The sequence below is a fragment of the Cupressus sempervirens genome, chromosome 5 (assembly GCF_028749045.1).
Source record: "Cupressus sempervirens isolate cs-2001-9-10 chromosome 5, ASM2874904v1, whole genome shotgun sequence".
In the NCBI taxonomy this organism is placed as follows: Eukaryota; Viridiplantae; Streptophyta; class Pinopsida; order Cupressales; family Cupressaceae; genus Cupressus; species Cupressus sempervirens.
The window spans coordinates 1,030,915,278-1,030,931,429 of NC_143122.1; positions in this window are offsets into that span (position 1 = coordinate 1,030,915,278).

Below are 16,152 nucleotides of genomic sequence, written 5' to 3' on the forward strand. Positions count from 1 at the left end.
AAGTGAAATGAGTTATGAGAATATGCAAGTTCTTACTAAGAATGGAAGTTCGAGACAAGAGGTTGAACAACTAAGGAACAATGTGAAAGTTGAAAAAGAAGTCAATGAAAGAATTACAAGATTTGAACAAAGCATGCAAAAAGTTGAAAAGAAAAAAAAGAAAAAATAGAGAATACCAAGAGACACAACTAAACTAGGATATATCAGTGACAAGAAATTTGAAGCTGGAGACACATCCAAATATAGAGTAGAGTACCCATCAAAAAAGTATAAGGAACCTACTAGCACACATGACAAGAAACTTACTAATTCTAGTTGTTATTACTATAGAAATCCTGGTCATACGTCATATGTCTTTAGAAGTAGATCAATTAATATTCCAAGAGATTCACCATTCGATGGCCATTTCTATAATTGCAAAAAAATTGGACATCAAGCCTATGAGTGTAGAACAAGATCTAGTAGTAGATCATTTGGAGGATGGTTTGTAGGTTGCTACTACATATGTGATTATTATGGCCACAACATCGAACATTGCAGATCAAGAGGTTCACTGATAAGGATACCAAATAAACAAGTTAGCACACTGAGAAGAGATGGTAACACTCATGCTATGTGTACTATTAGCAGAAATTTTTGATATATGAAAAAAAATTACAGATCAAGAAACTCAACAGGTAATTATAGACCCTGAAGAGTGATATGCATGGTATGTTACATCTATCACAAGTTTGGACGTCTTGCATACAATTGCAAATACCAATATCCCAAAAATGAAGATAAGAAGGGAAAATTAGTGATAAATTAAGAAAATGTAAAGAATAATATGAAGAAAGTTTGGGTTAAGAAAGAGGAAATCACCAAAAAAGATAACCATCCATCCTCTAATTCAGAGGATTCTTCATCTAACCAAGAAAGTAATTTTTCCTTGGGGACTTAAAATTAAATTACTATATCTTCCTGTCCCTTGTATAAATGAGCTATAGTATCTATCAACATGACTAGATGAATTGATGATAATATTGATATGTTTCATAGAATTGATTGAATTTTGACATCATTGCTTTATCATTTGAAGTGTTATACCTATCAATTAATAGGAGTAGCTATCGATGTAAAGAATGAATTGGTAAATAGTTTTGTTATTAGAATAATGAAAGTCATATGTAAAGGAGTCATATAATAAAAGAGCATTTAATGTTTTGTACAACTAGCCATTAGAATACTTTTTTGGCAAAATAAATAGATGATTAACCTATTCATTATTACCTTAAACTTTAATTGATTGATCATTTGAGCATAGTCTAAGAGCCCTTTATATCTATTGCATAAATTGCTAGCTGTGATGAATTTGTAAAAGGTCAAATTGAGTAATTTTTTACCCTAGTAGATTAATGTGAATGAAGAAGTAAAAATTCTTGTAAAATACTTGTATTCAAAGAAGGAAAGAGTTTCAAAGAAATCATGGAATCAAATATTGACAACCCTATTTTGATTGATGTTATAGAGGAGCTTGAACTAGAATACATCGTTATCCATTGAAGATAGTAGGGATTGGAAAAAGTGGGAACCCTATCATCCATTCCTCCTATGGTAACATTGACTGAAGACATTAGGAAATTCATTGTGATGTAGGAGCATCTTAGGTGTAAGAGCAATCTTGCATCACCCAAAATAATACTTCCTTTCAGTTGTTTCAATAAGGGTTGTCTAAATGTAGACTTGTCGTCTATGAAGGCTTGCTACTTAGTTAGTCATACAAACTTGGAATGTTCTAATTTTAGAGGTGAAGGTTCATTTTAGTTATATCAATTTGTCAATAGAGTTTCATGGCTAAATTATATGTATTTGTCAAGTTATTATAGATTTTCGGTGTGTAATTTGGGTACAAAAACTTCATGCTTAATTTTGAAGGCCTCAAAGGCCTTAGATGAGGTCCAAAAAACTTGATGGATGGGCATTTGCGTAGATTTGAGCTTGTAGATTAGGAGCTGAGGTTTCCAAAAAATAGTAATAATAGCCAATAGGAGAAATGGTTTGAGAGTTATGGTCTCCTAAAGTTGGGCTACCCAAAATTTCTAAAATAAATGTCAAAAGTGTATTTGGCTGACTCTATATGTATTGGTAGGGTCTATTAGCCCTAGGTATTAAGTTTGCTTGTCTAGAACCTTCTCGGGTGACATAAAATTGCATTTTTAAGAAAGGTTTGAATATTGTCTAAGACAACTTTGGGTGATAGTTCACAATTTTGTCTTACAGATTACTATAATGAAGATGCCCATGTGGGTTAGCATATTGTAATTATGAATTTTGCAATTTTGCATTTGCGATGATAATAAGAAGCCCATATTTGTTCTCACAATTGCTGTCATTTCTTTGTTTCTGTTATGTTTTTATGGTATTAAGGGGAGCACCCTTCATCAAATGGTATTAGAGCTAGAGTTTCTAAGTGTGTGGACAAATCATCGATTGTGAGGTAGTTCACACAAGGATCAAGGTTTGGGCTATGTGTGTAGATAGATCACTAACTATGAGGCAGTTTCCACTAGGGTTTTAATGGAAGCACAAATATGCTTCCATGAAGAGAGCATAGTGGAAGAGTCTAAGGTATTACACCTAAAAATTTAGAACCCTCCAAAGGATAATGCAAGCATTACAATAACAAATGTGCAAAGGAATGAATCTTGCCATAGGAGATGATGAAAGAGAGGATGAAAGAGAAGAAGGAAATGAAGACCAAGCTGCAATAGAGGATATTCTTAACCTAGAGGAGGTGAAGCTTTTAAAGGTCATTTACAATATTGGAAAAAGGACTAAGTTTGATGTTCCCACACTTTCGAGAAATATCAACCCAAAAGAATTGATCAATTAGATCAATGAATTGGAAGAGTACTTTGAATATTCAAAGATATTGAAAATCTAAATAGGGTCAAGTTTGTAAAGGCCAAACTGAAGGGTCATACAAAGATCTGGTGGTAAGATATCTAGTTAGATCAAAATAAGATAGGAAAGGACACAATCACTAGATGGAATTGGATGGTATATAAAATGAAGTGACAATTCATTTCTTTGGATTATGAGTTTGATCTATTGAAGAAAATGCAAGGGTTGAAGCAAGTGGGAAAACATGTTCAAGAGTATATTGAAGAGTTCTACTGAGTTTTCATCAAAACTGACCATGTAAAAGATGATAAGGATAAAGTGGCTTGTTATCTTAATAGATTAAATCCAAGCATTCAAGAGGAGCTCAGTCTTCTTTGAGTGACAAGTATTGAGGAGGCATACTAGTTTTCCCTAAGAGTTGAGGAGAAGCTAAGAAAAAAGTTTGATAATAAAAATAGTTGTAAAGGTCGTAGTGGAAGATTTGGTAGATGATCTTATGGAGGCCAACATGATGATCATAAGTAAAAATATGAGGCTGGAAGTAGTAGTCAAAACCAGAGGGGAAATAATTCCACTCGTATGCATGATAAAAATAATAGAGATCAAAGAGCAAGAGGAAGAGGAAGAGGACAAGGATTTGGAAGAGGAGGCTATTATGGGAAATGTTTTCATTATGGAGAAGAATGGCATAGAGTTGTTGAATGCTTCTAGAACCAAGGCAAGGTAGATCAAAGAATAGAAGGCTAGGCTAAAGTTGCACATGTTGACAAAGATGTTAGATCATCATTTTCTAAAGATGTTGAAAGAGGAGAAGTCCTGGTTAACAAAAGAGTCCTGTTGAATGGTGAGAATGAACCTGATCAATGGAGGAGTTTTCTTCATACTAGGTGCAAATGTGAGGATAAGTGTTGTGGTGTGATCATTAATGGTGGAAGTATTGATAATCTAGTGTTAGAAATGATGGTCACAAAGTTTATGCAGGAGCATCCTATGTGTAAGAGAAATCTTGTATCACCCAAAAAAAAATTTTAGGTTTAGTCTTTTCTATTTTAATAAGGACTAGTAGATAGGGTGGTTACCATTTATGGGAACTTTCTATTTTTAGTATGTTTTTCATATGAGCTTGGAATGTTCTCATTTTCTATAAGAAGGTTCATTTTAGAGATATAAGCCTACCATAAAAATCTCATTGCTCCAATTTAAGTATCAGAGAAGTTATTGCAGATTTTCGGTGGAACAATTTGTAGAAAAATATTTAGGTTCAACATTGGAGGCCTTAGATTGCCTAGATGAGGTCCAAAAAGTTTTAAAAAGGGCACTAGTGTCATTCCAAGCTTGTGGATTAGGAGCTGATGTTTTTGAAAAGTGGTTATAATAGCCAATTAGAGCGATGGTTCGAGAGTTATGGCCTTTCAAAGTTGGGCTACCCAAAATATGTAAAATAATTGTCAAAGATGTATTTGGCCGACTTTATAAGTATTGTTAGGATTTTTCAGCCCTAGGTATTAAGTTCTAATGTTTAAAACCTTCCTGGGCGGCATAAAATTGCCTATTTAAGAAAGACTTGAACATTGTCTAGGACAACTTTGGGTGGTAGTTCACAGCTTAGTCTTGCAGATTACTATAATGAAGGCACCCATGTGGGTTAGCATATTGAACTTGTGAATGTTGTAATTCCACATTTGCGGCACAAATAAGAAGTCCATATTTTGTTCTCACATACTGATTGTGAGATAGTTTGCACTAGTGTTTCAGCGGAAACGCAAAAATTCCTCCACAAAGAGAGTGCGGTGGAAGAGCTATAGGTGTTACACCTAAGGATTTTAGAGCCCTCTAAAGATGAATGCAAGCATTGGAAAAAAAATGCATAGATAAATAAATCTTCCCATAAGAGATGAAAGTAAGGATGAGGACAAAGTAGAAGAAAATGTCGAAGTAGAGGTAGTTCTAAACCCAGAGGAAGAGAGGCTTTTTTAGCACCATTTCCAAGATTATAAAAAGACCTAAATTTGAGGTTTGCACATTGTCAAGAAACATTAACCTAGAGAAGTTGATCAATTGGATCAATGAATTAGAGGACTACTTTGAGTATGAGGATATTGAGGATCTTGATAGGGTCAAGTTTGTGAAAGTGAAACTAAAGGGACATGCAAAGATTTGGTGGCAGGAGGTTTAGTTGGAGTGAAATAGAAAGGGAAAGGAAAAAATCACTAGATGGGATGGATGATAGCTAAATTGAAGTGACAATTCATTCTCATAGATTATGAGCTTGATCTATTGAAGAAAATGTAGGAAAATCTATTCAAGAGTATACTGAATAGTTCTACTAAGTTCTCATTAGAATTGGCCATGCAAAAACTAATAAGGAGAAAGTGGTCCACTATCTTAATGGGTTAAGTCTAAGTATTCAGGACAAGTTGAGTTTACTTTGAATGAACAATATTGAGGAGAGACACTAATTTTCCCTAAGAGTTGAAGAAAAACTGAACAAGAATTTTGACAACAAGAATATCGGAAGAGGTTTTGGTGGAAGATCTAGGGGATGATCTTATGGATGCCATAATGATGATCAAAAGAAAAAGGATGAGGTTAGGACTAGTAGTCAGAACTAGAGGAGAAACAATTCTATTCATTTCCATGATTAGAACAATAGAGATCAAAGAGGAAGAGGTAGAGGACAAGGATCTAGAAGAGGAGGCTTCTGTGGGAAATTTTTGCACTGTGAAGAAGAAGGGCATAGAGCATTTGAATGTACCCAACACCAAGGAAGGATAGATCAAATAATAGAAGGCCAAGCTAGAGTTTCACATGTCAATGAAGATGCTAAAAGAGGAGACGTCCTAGTTAATAGAAGAATCTGACTAAGTGGTGAGAATGAACCTGATCAAAGAACGACCTTGTTTCACAGAAGTTGTAGATGCGAAGATAAGTGTTGTGATGTGATCATTGATGGTAGAAGTACTAACAATCTTGTGCCAAAAATGATGGTCACCAAATTGAAGTTGAAAAGATAGAAACACCTACATCCATACCATATTTTTTGGGTGCAAGATGAGCATAAGGTCATGGTCAATGAGCAATGCTCAGTAAAGTTTAGGATTGGAAGCTACCAAGATGAGGTGTTATGTGATATCATACCTATGGACACATTTCATATGTTTTTGGGTAGGTCATGATAGTTTGACAAGCATGTTGTACACGATGGGTGAGAAAATACCTACACCCTAACCAAGGATGGAGTGAAACATAAGTTGAAGCCATTGAAGAAGAAAGAAGAAAAGGTATGTAGTGTTGCTAGAATATGTTTTTTTGATGGAAAAGAGTTTCTCAAAGGTTTGAAACATGAGCATATGTGTTTTGCTATAATTCCTAAATATAGTAAAGAAAAAGTAGAGGAGGTACCTACAAAAGTTGTAGATATGTTGAGAGAGTTTTCTAATATTGTTTCAGATAATGTACCTGATGGATTGTCCCCAATGAGGAAGATTAGTCACTAGATGGATTTGGTTCTAGGAGCTAGTTTTCCAAACACGACAATGCATAGAATGATACCAACAGAAAGTGAAGAGTTGAACAAACAAGTTCATGAGTTGTTTTAGAAGGGGTTGATTTGAGAGAGTCTGAGTCCATGTGTTTTACTAGCCATATTAGCACCAAAGAAGAATGGAGAATGGAGGATGTGCATAGACTCTCATGTAATCAAAAAGATCAAATTCAAGTATAGATTTCTATAGCCAAGGATGGATGATATTATGGATTGTTTGAGTGGGGCTGAGTATTTCACAAAGATGGATTTGAAGAGTGGGTACCATTAGATTCCTATTAGAGAAGGTGACGAGTGGAAGAATTCTTTTGAGACAATGGAAGGAATGTACGAGTGGTTAGTCATGCCTTTTGGGCTAACAAATGTACCAAGCACTTTCATGCAACTCATGAATGAGCTATTGAAGGAGTTTCTAGGTAAGTTTGTCATTGTTTACCTAAATGGTATTTTGATCTTTAGTAAGACATTGGAGGAGCATTTGATCCATATTCACAAGTTGTTTGATAAGTTGAGGGAAGACAAGTTGTTGATAAATCTGAAGAAGTGCAGTTTTGTAAAAAAAAAAGTTGGTGTAGTTGGGATTTGTAGTCTCAGCAAAAGGTCTAAAAATAGACCCAAAGAAAGTGAAGTCTATCATTGAATGGCCTATTCCAAAGAGTGCGACATAAGTAAGATCTTTTTATGGACTAGCTAGTTTTGACAAAAAGTTCATAAGAGATTTTAGTAGTATTTATGGACCCTTGATTGAAACAATGAGAAGGGATAGGAAAGAATTTAAGTGGATTGTAGGAGTAGATAAGAGTTTCAATATGTTGAAATAGAAAGTTATTGAGCAACTTATTTTAGCACTTCCTAATTTTAACAGGGTTTTTCAAGTAGACAATGATGCTAGTGGTACTGCAGTAGGAGATGTTATGAGTTGGGAAGGTAGACTTGTTGCTTACTTTAATGAGAAATTGAATGATGCCAAAAGAAAATATTCTATTTATGATCAAGAATTTTAATTTTGTACTATAGTTCAAGCATTGAAGAAGTGGAGACACTATCTTCTTCCTAAGGAGTTTGTTTTGTATACTGATCATCAAGCTTTGCAATATTTGAATAGTTAAGGAAAATCAAACCAAAGGCATTTGAAGTGGGATGAGCTTTTGCAAAGTTAAACATTTGTTTTGAAACATAGGACTGGGAAGTCTAACAAAGTTGTAGATGCTCTTAGTAGAAGACAAATTTTGTTGATAGAAATGTAAATAGAGGTGGTTGGGTTCAAGAAACTCGAAACTTTATATCTAGATGATCCTAATTTTGGTGAAGCATGGAAAGCTTTTACAGAACCTATTATACTTGATAAGACAAAGTGGTTGGATTTCATGATCCAACATAGTATGTTGTTCAAAGGAAGCTAGTTGTGCATTCCTAGAAGTTCAATAAGGGATAATCTCATCAAGGAGAAGCATAGTAGAGGATTGACTAGACATTTTGGATTGACTGGACATTTTGGAGGATTGAATCTGTGTTCCTTAACATCTATCTCTGCTAATTGGAAAGTCTCCATAATTTTAGAGTATGCTAAAGATTCCTTTGCCACCAAGATTTTGGATAAGTTAGTGGATGATAACAGGTACAAGGTTGTTGATGAATTGATTTATTACAAGAATAGGATCTTCTTAATGCCAGGATCAAAAACTAAGGAGAGGATATTGAGGGCCTTTCATGACACACCTTTGGCTGGTCATTAGGGATAATTCAAGACATACAGGAAAATTCGAGAGTAGTTTTCATGGAAGGGTATGAAGGAGGATGTCCTTAAACACATTAAGGAATGTATGGTATGCCAACAAAGCAAGAGTGAGCAAAATTTTCCTGCAGGGTTGTTGCAGCCACTTTTTATTCCTGAACAAAAATGGAAAAGTATTTCCATGGACTTCATCACTAGGTTGCCCAAGGTTCAAGGTAAGGATTGCATATATGTGATGGTAGATAGACTAACTAAGTATGCACATTTCTTTCCTATCACATCTAATTTCAAGGCATCACAAGTGGCCGAATTGTTCTTCAAGAAATTTTTTAGATTACATGGCTTGCCTAGAAACATTGTCAGTGACCAGGACAGTAGATTCCTTAGCTCTTTTTGGAAGGAGCTCTTTCATTTGGTAGGAACTGAACTCACTCTCAGTACTAGCTATCACCCTCAAACAAATGGACAAACAGAGATAGTTAATAAATGGATAGAGGGATATTTGAGGAACTATGTTTCAAATCAACAACATGCTTGGGTGAAATGGTTGCACCTAGGGGAGTACTGTTACAATACATCTCATCACATTTCTATTGGTATGCCTCATTTTTATGCTCTTTATGGTTATGATGCCCTTTTCTTTGTTCATCTAGTACTTTCAAATAGCAGAGTACCTGCAACAAGTGATTTCATCAAGCAAAGCCAAGACATAATAAGGTCCCTCAAGGATAATCTACAACATGCACAAAACCAACAGAAGTTGTATGCTGATAGGAAAAGGACCAAAAGATCTTTTGAGGTGGGAGATTTGGTATTTTTTAGGTTGCAGCCATATAAACAAAGCACCTTGAAGAGGAGTGGGGTAGAGAAACTCAAGCCAAGGTTCTATGGGCCTTATAAGATCACCAAGAAGGTAGGAGAGGTAGCTTATGAATTAGAGCTCCCACCAAACTGAAAAAATACATAATGTTTTCCATGTATCTTGCCTAAAGAAGGTTCTAGGCCAGAAAACCATAGTATCTACAGAATTAACACCTCTTGATGATGAAGGGAAATTAGTTTTGATAGCAAAAGAAATTTTGGATACAAGAGAGAAAAGATTGAGAAATAGGAGCATCATAGAGCATTTGGTCAAATGGAAAGGATTACCACTGGAGCATGCAACTTGGGAAGGAGCACATATTATTGAGCATTCCAACCTTCATTGCTTGAGTAAAAGCAATATTTGTGAGGGGAGGACTTGTCATGTCCCCTTTTCAAATAATTAAAAATAATAATTTTTGCTAAGGTAGGCAGGCCCAAAAAGGTGAAGTTTCGGCAAAAGGGGCTAATATTTGGAAACCAATGGACTAATAAATGAAAATTATTATTAAAATATGTTTTATTAACTCCTCTTGGATGTGAGTTAGGGTTATGCCCTCTTTTAAGAGATTTGGAGGCATTTTGGGCTCATTCTAGAACTTGATTTTTGCTCATTGCTTTGTTGTTCTTCAGAGGCTGCCAAACCTATGGAGAAGGAGACCCAAGGATGAGAGTTTGTGGGTTTCTAGAAAGGCTAAGGGTAGGATTTTAAATCCATTCCATGTGCAAGCTCATGCAAAGTTTTCCCTTGTGCTGAACAGTGCAAATTTGTGAGTTTTCGAGTGTGTTTTTTGTAAGAGTTTAGTGTTTCCGGTTGAGTATTTCATATCAGTTTGGGTTGCTGTTATATATCAAATTTTTATATGTTAAAATAGAGCTGAATATATGTATTGGGTTGTGGTTATACTTCTATGATAGATTATTAGTATTTTTGTGGTGTTTCCAGACCATTTGGTGTTATTTTCGGGAGCCTGATGAGTATTGTTTTGGTCCTCCGTTTGGGAGCTGTTGTGTAAACTCAATATAGATATAAAAATTTTATTTTGTAGGCTATTATGCTAGTGAAATTTATATAAAAATTTCCACTTTTAGATTTATTAATAATATGTGAAGCTGTGGAGTTTTTGGCACTATTTCGGGCATACCCGATTTGGGTTTATTTGAGAAATTGGTAGATCTTTGAAATATTGGTTGTTTGATTTTAAAAATCTGATTAGAGGCTTGAAATATCATATAAAATCAGAGAAAGGGACATTTTAGTGGTATCAGAGCTATGATCTTTCCAGCCTAAGGTTTTGTAGAAGTTTGCATGCAACTAAGTGAAAGAGAAAAGAGATATTTGCAGCGAGAAAAGAATAAAGAAATTTTGATCAAACCTCTAGTTGAAAGTAAAAGTAAAAAATCCAAGGAAGGAAAAATTATTGCTGATCCAGATGAGATGGCAAAGAAATTCTTCCAAGACATCTAAAATACTCAGAAGCAAACAATGGATAATTTGGTAGAAACTAGAGAGGCTTTGTCAATATTGACAGAAAAATTGCAAGGAGTTGTATCTATTAATGAGAAAGGGAGCACTTCAGAGGAGCCAAGAAATATGAAACCCACACCCTCTAAATTAAAAAAAAACTATTTTTCTACTTGCAAATGAGCCACCAGTGCCAAATCCAGCCCTTAATCCCATGGAAGAGGTTACAAGTAACTTGATTGCATTAAGAGCTACTTACAATGGCTTGGATGACGACTTTTGCAGTTCGATTCCTTTTAGAGAATATGTGGATATGATGAACACTTTGATGCCCAAGAAAGAGTATAGGAGGGAGCATGACATAAGTGGAAGAGAGCTCAAAAATAAAATAAGCAATTTTATAGCACCTACTTTTGATGGAACAAATAAAATTTCAGCTAGAGCATGGCTACAAAAATTACAAACCTTCTTCACACTTAACCCCATGAAGGAGAGTGATGCTATTCAATTTGCAAGTCTACACTTGGAAGATGCAGCCTATGATTGGTGGTATCATGGAATGACTACTCAAGGTCATGATTAGGTAACTACATTTGATGATTTCAGTTAAAGAGTGATAGATAGATTTGACCTCAAGGATGATGAAGAGTATTTTAAAGAATTGTCAAAGTTGAAGCAAACCAAATCAGTTAATAAGTATATAGAAGACTTTCAAAAAGTGGTTGTTATGGTACCTAATATGAGTGAAAAGAGGATTGTTTATCTTTTTCTTGATGGTTTGGAAGATTCTGTTAAGGGTTTGGTTAAGGCTTTCTCACCCTCAACCTTACAGGAAGCTATCAAAAGAAGCTTGCAACTTGAAACTTGCATGCCTATGAGACTAGTCACTAATCAAAAACTCCCAAATCTTTGGAAACATAAGGGGAATTTTCAGAAAAAGACTTTTCCAACACTACCACCAAAAGATGTGATAAATGTGGCAAAAAAGAAGGTAGATGAAGAGACTAGGAGTGAATTACGAAGGAAAAAGCTTTGTTTCACTTGTAGAGAACCATGGGTTCCAGGACATAGATGTTTGGGGAAAGGTCAAGTGCACTATATTGAAGTTGCTTCAGAATCTGATTCAGATGAGCATGAGGAATTTCATGACACTAAGGAGGAGGAAGAAGAAGAGAAAAAAAAGAAATCAGCAAGGATGCACTTTAGTAGCATTATCAGAAGTCCCAAGATACCATCCCTTTCGAATTTGAGGTGTACTAGTAGGGAAAAGGTTGACAGTTCTTCTTGATAGTGGGGCAACTCACAATTTTATTGATGAGGGATTTGTCATGAAAAGAGGGCTTAAATAAGAAGATTTTCAGGGATTCAATGTTACTGTAGCTGATGGATTCACTATGCCTTGCACACGGGTGGTGAAACAACTCAAGATGACCTTAGGAGATTATGAGTTATGTGATGACTTCTATGTTGTTGGCATTGGGGAGACAAATCTTGTATTGGGTGTTTAATAGTTGCACTCTATTGGAGTCTATTACATGAACCATCAAACTATGAAGTTTAAATTTCATTCCAATGGAAAAGAAGTCTTATTGAGAGGCTTATCAAATGGAGCACCTAAGGCGGTCTCTGCAAAGAGGATGGAGAGGACTTTTTGAAGAGGACAAGTAGCATGGGCAACAAGAGTCATAATCCATCCAACAAGCTCTCCAAAGAATCAAGGTAATTTCCATTTTGAAATTCAAAATATTCTTGATAAGCATAGTATAGTTTTCAATGAATTGCCTCCAAGATTACCACCAGATAGAAGTTTTGAGCATGTTATAGAGTTAGAATAGGGTGCCAACCCAGTTATAACAACCCCATACCGCCATCCAAGAGGTTATAAGGAATAAATTGAGAAAACTATTAAGGAACTCCTAGACATGGGATTCATAAGGCCTAGCTCTAGTCCATTTGCATCATTTGTGGTACTTGCCAAGAAAAAGGATGGTACAATGAGAATGTGTATAGACTACAGGGCTCTAAAAAAGAAGACCATAAAAAATAGGTATCCCATACCACACATAGATGAACTCATTGATGGGTTACATGGTGCTATATACTTCTCAAAAATTGACTTAAGAACAGGGTACCATCAAATCCAAATGAGGAGTGAAGATGTGGAAAAGACTGTTTTTAGATGTCACTATGGGCACTTTGAATTTCTTGTTATGCCATTTGTCCTCACTAATGCACCTGCGACATTCCAATCTTGTATGAATAAGGTATTCAGCCAACATCTTCAAAAATTTGTTTTGGTATTTTTTGATGATATCTTGATTTACAGTAAAACACGGAAAGAGCATCTAAAGCACATAGACACTGTTTTGGGAATCTTGGAGCAGTAATCCTTCTATTCTAAGCTATCTAAATGTGAGTTTGGTTTGACAGAGATCCTACATTTGGGACATATTATAAGTTCTAAAGGAGTACAAGTTGATCAACAAAAAATTCAGGCAATTATGGATTGGCCTCCACCCACTAATGTTACACAGTTGAGAGGGTTCTTCAGGTTGTGTAGCTACTATAGGAGATTTGCCAAGGGATTTTCTCAGCTTGCTGCCCCCTTGAATGATTTGACAAAGAAAGGAGCTTTTGTTTGGACAGAAGAGGCACAAAAAACATTTGATAAGCTTAAGGAGGTAATGGGTTGATGCCATGTGCTTGCAATTCCAGATTTCTCTTTACCTTTTGTTGTTGAATGTGATGCTTCTGGAGAAGGTACAGGGGCTTTCCTAACTCAAAAGGGACATCCAATCGCATTTGAGAGTACAAAACTAAATCAATCAGAGAAAGGTTACTCCATCTATGATAAGGAAATGTTGGCAATCATGCATGCACTTCATAAGTTTAGACAATATTTGGTATGTGGGAGATTCATTATAAAGACAGACCATAATAGCCTTAGGTTCTTCTTGAACCAAATGGATTTGAATGATCATCAACAAAAATGGGTAAGCAAATTGAAAGCTTATAATTTTGATATTGAATACATGAAAGGAAAGAATAATATGGTTGATTATGCTCTCTCAAGAAAGCCCACTCTGTGTTCCTTAACATCTATCTCTGCTGATTGGAAAGTCTCCATAATTTTAGAGTATGCTAAAGATTCCTTTGCCACCAAGATTTTGGATAAGTTAGTGGATGATAATAGGTAAAATGTTGTTGCTAAATTGATTTATTACAAGAACAGGATCTTCTTAGTGCCAGGATCAAAAACTAAGGAGAGGATATTGAGGGCCTTTCATGACACACCTTTGGCTAGTCATCAGGAATACTTCAAGACATACAAGAAAATTTGAGAGCGGTTTTCATGGAAGGGTATGAAGGAGGATGTCCTTAAACACATTAAAGAATCTATGGTATGCCAACAAAGCAAGAGTGAGCAAAATTTTTCTGTATGGTTGTTGCAGCCACTTCCTATTCTTGAACAAAAATGGGAAAGTATTTCCATGGACTTCATCACTAGGTTGCCCAAGGTTCAAGGTAAGGATTGCATATATGTGGTGGTAGATAGACTAACTAAGTATGCATATTTCTTTCCTATCACATCTGATTTCAAGGCATCACAAGTGGCCGAATTGTTCTTCAAGGAAATTTTTAGATTACATGGCTTGCCTAGAAACATTGTTAGTGACCGAGACAATAGATTCCTCAGCTCTTTTTGGAAGGAGCTCTTTCATTTGGTAGGAACTAAACTCACTCCCAGTACTAGCTTTCACCCTCAAATAGATGGACAAACAGAGATAGTTAATAAATGGATAAAGAGATATTTGAGGAACTATGTTTCAAATCAACAACATGCTTGGGTGAAATGGTTGCACCTAGGGGAGTATTGTTACAATAAATCTCATCACATGTCTATTGATATGCCTCCTTTTTGTGCTCTTTATGGTTATGATGCCCTTTCCTTTGTTGATCTAGTACTTTCAGATAGCAGAGTACCTACAACAAGTGATTTCATCAAGCAAAGCCAAGACATAATAAGGTCCCTCAAGGATAATCTACAACATGCACAGAACCAATAGAAGTTGTATGCTGATAGGAAAAGGACCAAAAGATCTTTTGAGGTGGGAGATTTGGTATTTGTCAGGTTGCAGCCATATAAGAAAAGCACCTTGGAGAGGAGTGGGGCAGAGAAACTCAAGCCATGGTTCTATGGGCCTTATAAGATCACCAAGAAGGTAGGAGAGGTAGCTTATGAATTGGAGCTCCCATCAAATAGCAAAATACATAATGTTTTCCATGTATCTTGCCTAAAGAAGGTTCTAGGTCAGAAAACCATAGTATCTACAGAATTACCACCTCTTGATGATGAAGGGAAATTAGTTTTGATAGCAGAAAAATTTTGGATACAAGAGAGAAAAGATTGAGAAATATGAGCATCATAGAGCATTTGGTCAAATGGAAAGGATTACCACTGGAGGATGCAACTTGGGAAGGAGCACATATTCTTGAGCATTCCAACCTTCATTTCTTGAGGAAAAGAAATATTTGAGAGGGGAGGACTTGTCATGTCCCCTTTTCAAATAATTAAAAATAATAATTTTTGCTAAGGCAGGCAGGCCCAAAAAGGCGAAGTTTTGGAAAAAGGGGCTAATCTTTGGAAACCAATGGACTAATAGATTAAAATTATTATTAAAATATGTTTTATTAACCCCTCTTGGACATGAGTTAGGGTTATGCCCTCTTTTAAGAGATTTGGAGGCATTTTGGGCTCATTCCATAACTTGATTTTTGCTCATTGCTTTGTTGTTCTTCAGGGGCTACCAAACCTATGGAGAAGGAGACCCAAGGATGAGAGTTTTTAGGTTTTTAGGAAGGCTAAAGATGGAAGTTTAAATCCATTCCATGTGCAATCTCATGCAGAGTTTTCCCTTGTGCTGAACAGTGCAGATTTGTGGGTTTTAGAGTGTGTTTTTTGTAAGAGTTTAGTGTTTCCAATTGAGTATTTCATATCAGTTTGGGTTGCTGCTATATATCAAATTTTTATATGTTAAAATATATCTGAATATATGTATTGGGTCATGGTTATACTTCTGTGATAGATTATTACTATTTTTGTGGTGTTTCCGGGCCATTTGGTGTTATTTTTGGGAGCCTGATGAGTATTGTTTTGGTCCTCTGTTTGAGAGCTGTTGTGTAAACTCAATATAGATCTAAAAATTTCATTTTGTAGGCTGTTATGCTGTTGAAATTTCTGTAAAAATTTCCACTTTCAAATTTATTAATAATAGGTGAAGCTGTGGAGTTTTTAGCACTATTTCGGGCATACCCGATTTGGGTTTATTTGAGAAATTGGTGGATCTTTGAAATACTGTTGTTTGATTTTAAAAATATGATTAGAGGCTTGAAATATCATATAAAATCAGAGAAAGGGACATTTCATGATGACAATGAAGTTGTAGAAGTGCAATGGAGTATTCCAGTAGCTAGTTTGCCTACAAAGGTGATTGAGGAGATACTAGATAGTCATGTTAGAAAAAGTACAAGGAACAAAACTTATGAGGAATACCTGGTCAAATGGAAAAGGAGGCCAATAAAAAGATTCATCATGGCTAGCAAGGGAGGAGGTTAACCATCTTGATTTTCCTTTAAACATTTGAGACGTGACGAAGTCACTTC